The sequence below is a fragment of the Pteropus alecto genome, unplaced genomic scaffold, assembly GCF_000325575.1.
Source record: "Pteropus alecto unplaced genomic scaffold, ASM32557v1 scaffold81, whole genome shotgun sequence".
In the NCBI taxonomy this organism is placed as follows: Eukaryota; Metazoa; Chordata; class Mammalia; order Chiroptera; family Pteropodidae; genus Pteropus; species Pteropus alecto.
This window is the reverse complement of record NW_006433378.1, coordinates 12,586,337-12,596,212: the sequence shown is the minus strand read 5'-3', so window position 1 is coordinate 12,596,212 and position 9,876 is coordinate 12,586,337. Positions and strand designations below refer to the sequence as shown.

General features: G+C 32.0%; 1 pseudogene; it reads right to left on the bottom strand.

Moving 5' to 3' along the window:
* Positions 1–3,857: 3,857 nt before the first annotated feature.
* Positions 3,858–4,651, bottom strand: LOC112476810 (annotated as a pseudogene).
* Between the last annotated feature and the right edge of the window lie 5,225 nt (positions 4,652–9,876).

The window sequence follows — 9,876 nt, the reverse complement described above, 5'->3', positions numbered from 1 at the left end:
CTTGGAATTATTGAGAATTAAAACAGCATTTTTCCCAAGACCATGCAAGCTAAGGTTGGATAATGACATAAACTTCAGAGAAATCACCATAAGATAGAGAAAATGTTCATGCCTGTTGCAGAAAAATCACTAGAGACATTCAAACCTGCAAACCGGGAAAATCTATCAGATTGTGACTGCTTTTATTCACTCCATCTGAAAATGCTTTGAGCTAGACTTAGAGAAATCTTGATTGGCTGCCCTCAGAACTCAGAAACTGGGATCATAGTCTGCTTCAGTTATTAACTACTTTTTTTTTTCCCACAGAGATGCGTTTTATTAAATACCTGATCACTCATACCATAGGCCTAGCTTTCAGTTAAACAACTGTTTAACTGAACTGACCTGTTCTCAAGACAGACTAGTTTAATTAGATATGGAACCATCTATCACCAAACTCCTGGAATGTGAAACTTCTCAGAAGTTTCAGAGGTGGGAACTATCAGGGTTCAGAACAGGCCTCCTCAAAATATGCCAATTTGACATGTGAATAATTTTGAGCTGAAGGCAGTTAAGACCCTGCAGGCCCACAAGAAACTTTTACCTCTCCCTTATTGCATAATTTAAATTAAGGGACTTACCTATAATAGGAGTAATCATCAGAAATAACTTTTTTTTGACCTGTTTATATGGGAAGGCAAACTACTAATTACAGGGCATTTATTCTTTTTGGCCTGCAATGACCTTCCTCCCCTCTGATACCCAAGGCACCTTACCTCATCCTTAGCTGAGAATGTCATATACGCCAAATTTTCCCTTTCTTTCTTTGAATCTCTCAGGATATGTGGGGTTCCCATTCATACATATGTAGTTAACTTTGGTTATTTTCTTTGTTTCATGTAGATATAATTATTATATCAGCTAAAAGAACCTTGAGGATAGAGGAAAGTTTCTTCCTCCTTCATATAGTATATTGATTGAAAGAACAGAAATGTCTAAAAATTAGGCATACTCACATATGTATAGCTAGATACATCTTCATCTATATAAAAGTGGGATTTAAAAACTTGAAATTAAGCATTAGGCATAGTTTAGACACCTGTTTAAAAGTAAAAACATGCAAAGAGGCCAGTCCACTTCCCATTTCTTAACCATTACAAATATATAGTATTGTAAATAAATTTAATTATTTTAAGTGATTTAGATAATGCAAAAAAAAATTGGATTATCAAACAGACTCAAATGAATCAGAAATATTACCTAACATCAAGATTTAGTAGTCATTTCAAGTATGTAAGAGGTCATCTGCACAGGTGAAGCAGAGAGAGTTTGGGGCTGCCTTCCTTGGCTCACCTCCCATGTCCTTTCTTCTCAGCCCTTCTCTGGCTCAGGTTGGTAGATGAGGTTTCTACATAAGCCATGCACACCTGAAGGGAGCAATTTAGCTCATAAAACATTTCCATTTTACACCCGGATTATTATATAGTTTACATGTTTTTCAGGGCAGCATGCAGTCAAATCGAGAGATTCTAGGTTTGTTTGCTTTAAGTAATCCTAGCCAAATAAATATTTCTGCCAAGACCAATTACTTTCAACAGTATGTTTGTCCGTAATGTTCTTAGAAGGAGATGAGTTCTGTAACCAGCTTCCTTGGAGTGCCCCTTCCTCTGTAGTAAGATTAAACACTTTATAGTTCAGTTGCTTAACCCTTTCCTCTTAGTAATACGTGAAAATTTTATACTTTCCGTTCACTCTTTGCAAACTGTAGAAAGCTTCCGTTCAGTCTTCAAGGATGGTGTTTAATGGTCAAAAACTATATTCACTGTCACTGATTTCTTTGTTGTATTTTTTCAGTCCTGCAATATTTATGGATAGTTTACTACATAATTATTTACCATGATTATCTTGAGGACAAAACAGATATGTGCGTGTATGTATATTTATAACTATATGTGTATATATATATGTATATATATATATATATACACATATACATATACTCCTAAAGAAAGTGGTTATGACTAGATCAGCAATCTCAATTGAGAGGAAATAAGTTTATGTTTTAAATAAGAATGATGTAGTAAAAAGTTGTAAAACATTCTATACTAGATAATTATCTTTATTGTACATCACTGAGAAGAAGCTAAATCAACAGAGATTGATATCAAAATGGAAAATAAAATGGAGCCTTCACCTGTTATTGCTGTTTTGTTAGGTCAATATCAAACTCATTAGTAAAAGCAGCATTGTTATGATTGTTACAATAAGAAAATTGATAATACCTGTTCTATACCCAAGACATTATATCACATACTTTTTGTATTTTATAAATGATATTAGACTGTACTGGTTAAATTCTTATTGAGATAATGCAACATTATAAAAATTCCCAAGATATCAATGGCTAAAAACAAGCATTTATTTCATATTTAGAGGTATGTATATTGGTTGAGATTAAACTGATCTCATCAGGATTCCAGTGGATACCTCTGCAGTAGGCTGGATTCTAGGATTTGGTTTGAGTCCAAGTTACCTCCATATATCTTTCTTAAGGGACCGTGGATAAAGGTAAAATTCAATCTGAAGTTTCCACATTCACCTGAGGCCAACTTTTTCATGGCACCTAATAAAAGCTCCAAAAAGGAACTAGAGGAACATGTCTATGCTTCATACAGCTTTATTTCACTACTTGACCCACTTTTACTTCTGTCTTCTTTCCATCTGCCAAATAAGTTCCATATCTAGTCAATGATGTGTGTGTAAATACAGTGAAACCACAACGAAGCCATGGCAAGGTTGGGCAGAATCAAAATAATTTGGGGCAAATATATAGTCTATCACATACAGCAGTGAATATTCATTTTTTGCCTTAAGTTTTAATACCAAATAAAATGCAAATTCACCAATAAGAGGCTTAGCATACTAGTTCATTTCAAACTTTTGAAAAATTTTTATTTCACCAATGAGGAAAAAAGGATTCATGTATTTTTTAATTGCCATTAGTGGATTTAGTTCTTGGTGAAGGAGTCAACATTTAAAATATCTCTAGAATAATAGAATGCTAATAGAAATAGAAACCAACCATACACTTAGGTCATTTTGTGATTTACTATGGCATAATTATAAGAGAGATAATTGTTCTTGTTTTAAATTTTAAAACCTTAAGATGATTGTCTTTAGAGAATATTATTTGAGGACTATTTTTGTATTCTATTGTTGAGTAACAAATTTCTATAAACTTGAAACATCCTCTTATTATCTCACAGTTTCTGTAGATGAGAAATACAGACAGGCTCAGCTGGGTCTCTGCTTAGTTTCTCACAAGGCCAAAGTCAAAATGTTGAGTCAAGATGCTGAGTTCTTAGATGGAGGCTCTGGGGAAGAATTCTCTTTTGATCTTATTCAGGTAGATGGCTGGATTGTTTCTTTGTCATAGTAAGATTAGAGTTCCTGTTCCCTTTCTCAGCTGTCAGCCAAGAACCACTTTCATTTTCTAGCTTCACTTGAATTCTTTTCCATACGCTTCCTCCACTTTCAAGCCTTAGATGGCATGGCAAATCCTTCTTGTGCTTCAGTTCCCTCTGGTTTCATCTTCTGCAGTGAGAAAACTCTCTGCTTGAAAAGGCCTCTTGTGATTAGATTAACAACACCTGAATAATTTCTCTATTTTATGCAAGTTCTTAGTAATCTTACCTACATCTGCAACATCTCTTTTTCCATGTAGCATAACGTAATCATAGTACTAACACCTGGAGGTAAAGGTCACAGGGGACATCTTAAAATTCTGCTTAACACAAGGAGAATCCTTTTTCAGACACATTTGATATTCAAATTAATTTAGTAGCAGAATTACAGATTAGCCTTTTAAATATTTTTCCTCATAAAACTATCAGATTTCCATTTTTCTGGGAGATTTTCTCCAGTTTACTGTTCAATTACACCAGTTATGTTTTCTTCATTATTATTAAGAATTGCGTACATATTAGAGAAATTGTCATTCATTACTTTTTTACCTTTTTTGAAAAGACACAAGCTAATTTGGTAGATGAAAACTGACATCTTTAAAGGCACAAAATATTACAATTTTTTCCCCACAAAACTGTAAGGTAGACAAAGTATTATCAGCAGGCATATCTTGCCATGCCTTAAAAAAGATGAGATGAACTAGTTAAAACTGATGTTGTAAAAAATATCTAATATAATAGAAAGACTATAAAAATGTTGAATATAGCCAGGGCACTATTTAGATAACAGATTATAAAGTTTAGCAGAATCCAAGCTCAAGGATGTCCAGTACAGACTTTCCCACAAGAAGTTATTTAATAACAATGCCCAGACTTTTAAAACAGTATACTAAAATTGCTTCAATTATAGAACATATTGTTATATAAATATTAGTCTGTCTAGAGCAAGATCCTGCCATAAAGATTAATGTTAAAGACACAGTGACCACAGATGTTTCAAAAAAACACCAAACCGAGATCACTTGTAAGACATTTTATTAAAGTCTATCCTCTCTTCTTTTGAAGCATGACCGTAATTGATGATTCAGGGCAGCTTAACAAGTACCCAATTTTCCCAAGAAGATTTGTTCTTTGTTTTAGAAAGTATGAAGAAAAATAGAATTTGCTAGGACCTTAAGAGCTTCTAAAATGGTCACTAACATGAGCATTGTAAATATAAGCAGCGAAACTGGCCATCCTCACAATATCTAGAGGCCATCGACATCCCATTTCATGTGGCTTCCTCAGATGTTAAGCCAGCAGTGGCATAGCAAATGCTTCTTGCGCTTCAAGTCTCACTTCTATGTTTTCTGCCCAGGTCCTATTGTTGCGACCATTCATAAGACATGCATGGCTACTCTGAGTTGAAATAAATATTTGATCTTTTGTAGTCGAAGAACCATAGGCTCTCACATTCTCATACTGATTATCCAATGCCAAGTGCAAATGTTGAAACTACGCAACCATATTCATGACCTCCTCTTTTAGTGAATGCTTAAATGGTACCTCACCAGTATGATCTTGAGCTGTATCTGCCACCAGGATCCAGGCAACACAAGTGAGGAGGCTCTGGACACAGTTGACACCCTTTACATTTCATTTAAAGAGCTGAAAATTCAGTATGTAGGTAGGTTTCGACACGGAAAGGTGTCAGATTAGCATGCAGACATGAGTCTGGTGCATAATTTCTTTTATCCTTCATTCTTGCTAAATATTAGTTCTATGTAGTTGATTTTAGGTCACAGTTTTTCTCAAGGTATAACTATGTCAAAACTTTGACCTATCACCTTACATGCTTCTTTTCCCAGACAACTCTTATTACCTACCACTTTTTCTCTGGCAGGAATCATGCTTCCTCCTAAACAGATAAACTATAGATCCGCTAAGGCTGAAAAACTCAAAGTATACCCCCTCCTCTCTCCGGTACTTAACTCTACTCTTTCCAATGTTCAGTTTGCCTGTCTACCCAATGGAGGTTATCCAAACCATGATTTATAATCAGTCATCACCACATCAGCTTTTTCACTTACTGCATTTAAGCATCTATTTTTACTGTTTCACTGAATGACTCATAAATATGACCCCCATAAACCTACTAATTGCTCAATCAAATGGAAACATTTTAATTCTTTTTTAACATATCTGATACATTTTATATCATTGACATGTTCTACATTGTTTCTATTTTTATTTATGACTATAAGACATCAAAATTTTACTCCAATATTTCTGAACATTCTTTCTCAAGTGTCTTCCTTGAATCTTCTTTCTCTGTCTGTCCTCTCATTATTGATGATTCCCAGAAACCTATTATCAAATTGTACCTCCTCACATTCTCTGTGAACAAATTACACATCCACTTCCAATTGTTTCTTTTTTTCCCTTGCATATATTATTACAATCATCAACACTAAATTTTAGTTTATACTATTATGAGTTCCAGATGTATATTTCATTGTCAGCCATATACATACTAGTCTCACTTCAAGATTATTCAGATATTTACATTCAATATGATTCAAAACAAAAAATACAAAACTTCAGTACTTCCGTATTTCTCTTCCAGAAAAAAGTACATATCAAACAAATTTAGATTTTTAAAGTAAGTAACTGAAAAATTGAAATATAAAAGTATTTCAATTGAAAAGCAACATTAAATAATTTGAGGAAAAAAATATGTTTTGTTTCCTTTAAGTTGGATTTAATCACTGATAAATGAGAAAAGATGCCACTGGAAAATCCACACACTAGGCTGACATAAAAGGTAATATAATGTTGAAATAGTCTTATAATAACAAGACATCCTATTATCACTATTGTCCATTAAATTTTGATTCTTTTGATTCTAAGAGGAAATGTATTGGTTCAATAATATCACCTGAGAAAATTTGTTGTAAAAAAAAAAAGTGAATTTTAAAATAATATTGTCTCATAAATAGAAAAAAAATGAAAATATTTTAGAAGAAAAAAGACTTTAATGAGGTTAAATCAATTTGAAAAAATAGAAAATTTAGAGATGGTACAACCAAGAAATGTATTAAAGTATGAACACTAGAAAACAACACCTAAGTTATTAGCGGCATTTAAATTTTTCTCTTTTACAGTGAGAATATCATGGCTTCAGTCAGTTCTCATTAATGTGTGTGTATATTTCATATTTATGGATAAAGTTTTAGTTTATTATTTTAATATTTTGTAATTTAATTTTATATATATGTTCACACATGTATATATAGCTCTAATAAAATTTAGTATGCAAAGCACATAAACATTTCTTTTACTTTATATGCTATAATCTTTTCTTTAGAAGCAAAGGAACAAAGTAGCTTTTAGAAAGGCAAGAAAAAACAATCCATGATATCTAAAAAGAAAATAGATGTTACTCTCTTCTCCGTGCTATGAAATTAGGCCCAGATGAAGGATAAGAACAGATGCTTATGACTATGACCTATGATTAGTGCAGTGATATAGTGTTTTTAATCTACTAGATAACCATATACATCATCTATTTATCGGTTATGACAACAGTTGTTAAAACAGAAACAGAATAAGCATTGAGAGACCAAATGGAGATTATTCCTAGTTAGTCTAAAGGCCATTGCAGAATGTATCTAAAAGATAAGACTTATCTTCTTTGAATTTTTAAAAATATAGTGCAAAAACTATGATTGAGAAAAAAATGTATCTTTCCATCCAAGAAATCCAATACTTCTTTGAAGATTTTATGTTGGAATTGTACATAAATGGATAAACTACCTATTTTGAGTTTCTCTTTTTATAAGCTACAATAGAAAGATACTAAGAATGAAGAATCTGTGTACAGAGTGTAATAGAATTTAAGGAAAAGACAACTGTTTCTTCTTGCTGACTAAACTTTAAGTGACCATTCAGCTCTGATATCAAGCAGTACATAGTTTTGGCAATCATCTAGGAAATCACAAAAATTATATAGAAATGTCAGCATTATAAATCTTAAAAGGTAACATAAAATTTTAGTCTGAGTAATTTATTCAGTAATGAAGAAACAAAAGACTTAAAGATTCAAGGACAATCTGAATACCCTAGAAATATTTTACAATAAAATCCATTTTAGGATTTGCAACAATTGCTAATTTCCATATTTCTAGAGATTTACAGTTTTCCTTTAAAATAAATACATTCGGTAACTTCTACTTTGCAAAGGGATAAAAAACTTGAAATTGTGATGTCTCATGCTGCCATGGAAATGTTTAATTGCTACTTTTTTAACGCAAATTAATTTTCTCATATGCTCAATTTAAGTATCATCCAATTTTCCTCTCTGTGGCCTTTTGCTTAAGGAGTAATTACATTGCTGACATTTTTAATTAAAACTGTGCTATCTATTTTAAAAAGCATTACGCCTGCCATTGATTTCAGATCCTGAATAAAATTTTAGTTGATGAATCAGGATATGTGTCTTAATACTCTTTGAAGCCTATATGTATTAGCTTACAATTTAAACTGCATAGTATTCAAATAGAAACTCAGTTTTAAAAAATAGCATCATTGGAAATTAGAATCCTAACACAATGAAACACATATGTGTGTGTGTGTATGTTCTTTCTAATTAAGCTATGTGTAACATTAATTTAAATTTACAGTTGGAAAATTAGAGATGTAACATTTTAGCAATTTTTGTAAATCTGAAAAATAATCTATGGTTTACTATATATTTATTAAATATATTTCCAAACTTTCCATGAAGAATAGTGATTAACCACTTAACCAATACATTGAGAGTGTTCGTAATGTTATGAAGAATGTTTTCAAACAAAATAGTGAAGGGAATGTGCAGTTAATTGAATAGGCCTATGAATTTTGAAAGGGTAGATGATGATCTCAGTCGACATAAGGAATCTAAGTAATCTGTAAATGAGGACAAAGCTGAGATTTAGCCAAGCATGTAGCAAAAGAATATCACTTAGAAATTCCCCAAACCAAGACTCTGAGACCTGGATAGATTTGGCTCCTAATCTAATGCATATGAACCTATGTTAGAAAGTGAGTGTGTGACCATGATCAGTCCTTCACAGTTATGTGTAACTTGACTTTGGTTTCAAGGGTCGTCCTACTCCAAATATCTTACACAATAAATGAAGTCATTAGGCCTATCTTAAGTGAATAGCATGAAGGAGAAGATACAGTTCTGATTTATATAGACTGTTGAGTGAAAAAAAAGCCTTTAAAACCAAGGCTATCCATACAATATATTTCTCTAGTTACCTACTTACATTCCCTCTAGTATATATTTTTTTGTTTTATAATCTTCACATGCTCAAGTTAAATAGGCTTCAAGACTCATTTTAAATTTGTGTGTGTGTGTGCGTGTGCGTGTGCGTGTGTGTGTGTGTGTGTGTGTGTGTGTATCAGACTTTATTACCTGAATTTAATGTTTAAATTTAGTTTAAATGTTTCTTACGCATAAGTTATATATGGTCGCACATACGGTTACTCAGAAATAACTCTTCTATTTATTTCAAATTCAAATATCGAAATAAACTTATCACATTTATAACACTCATTACTTCATTCTCTTAGTGTTCATTTAACCCAGAAACACAACATAGACTTAACTTTCCTCTATAATAATTTCATTTGATTTCCATTTCTTTCACTATTAAAGAATTTCATGTATTCAATGTATGGCTGGGGCTAACTGTGATTTTGACTACTATGAAAGATTGTAGGTGATAATGCATATTTTCAAAGCCTTAATTTTCTTTAATTTGAGACTCAGCTAATTTTCATGTTTTTGCAGCTCCAAGTATAAAGCAGTGGATGGAATTTAATGATGAAAGCAGCAGATGTTATTAATGAAAATACATCAGCTGCATCAAATACCTATAGAGCAGATGTCATAGTTGAGAAAGGGAAGAGTCAAGACCTTTTTTATTTCCAATGATTACTTTTCATACTGACGGGCCAAAAACATATTTCTGCCTCATTAGAGAATTTTGAGAAGTCATAAAGATAAAAGAAGGCAAAAAAAAAGTTGAAGAAAAATATTGACTACACGAATCATAAATCAACATTTGGATGAAAACTGCATATGCCAGTTATTGGCCTCACTAAGGAATAATATTCCTCAATAATAAATACAATATCTATGATTAAAATGAAGTAAACTCTTTGATATCCATCTAATCGAGCCAAGGAAATAATAATTTGTATTTTTAATTAATTTAAATTTATTTCTAAAGCATTTTAAAACTATAAAAATATTTTCATTTTAGCCATTATCACCCCATCATATAGGTTTGAATTTGAATGCTTTACTCCATATAGAGTGAATTTTGAATCTGAGTTATGATATCTATAAATATATATTTGTGTACATATGGAAAATGTTCTCTATATTATGTTGAAAATTTTC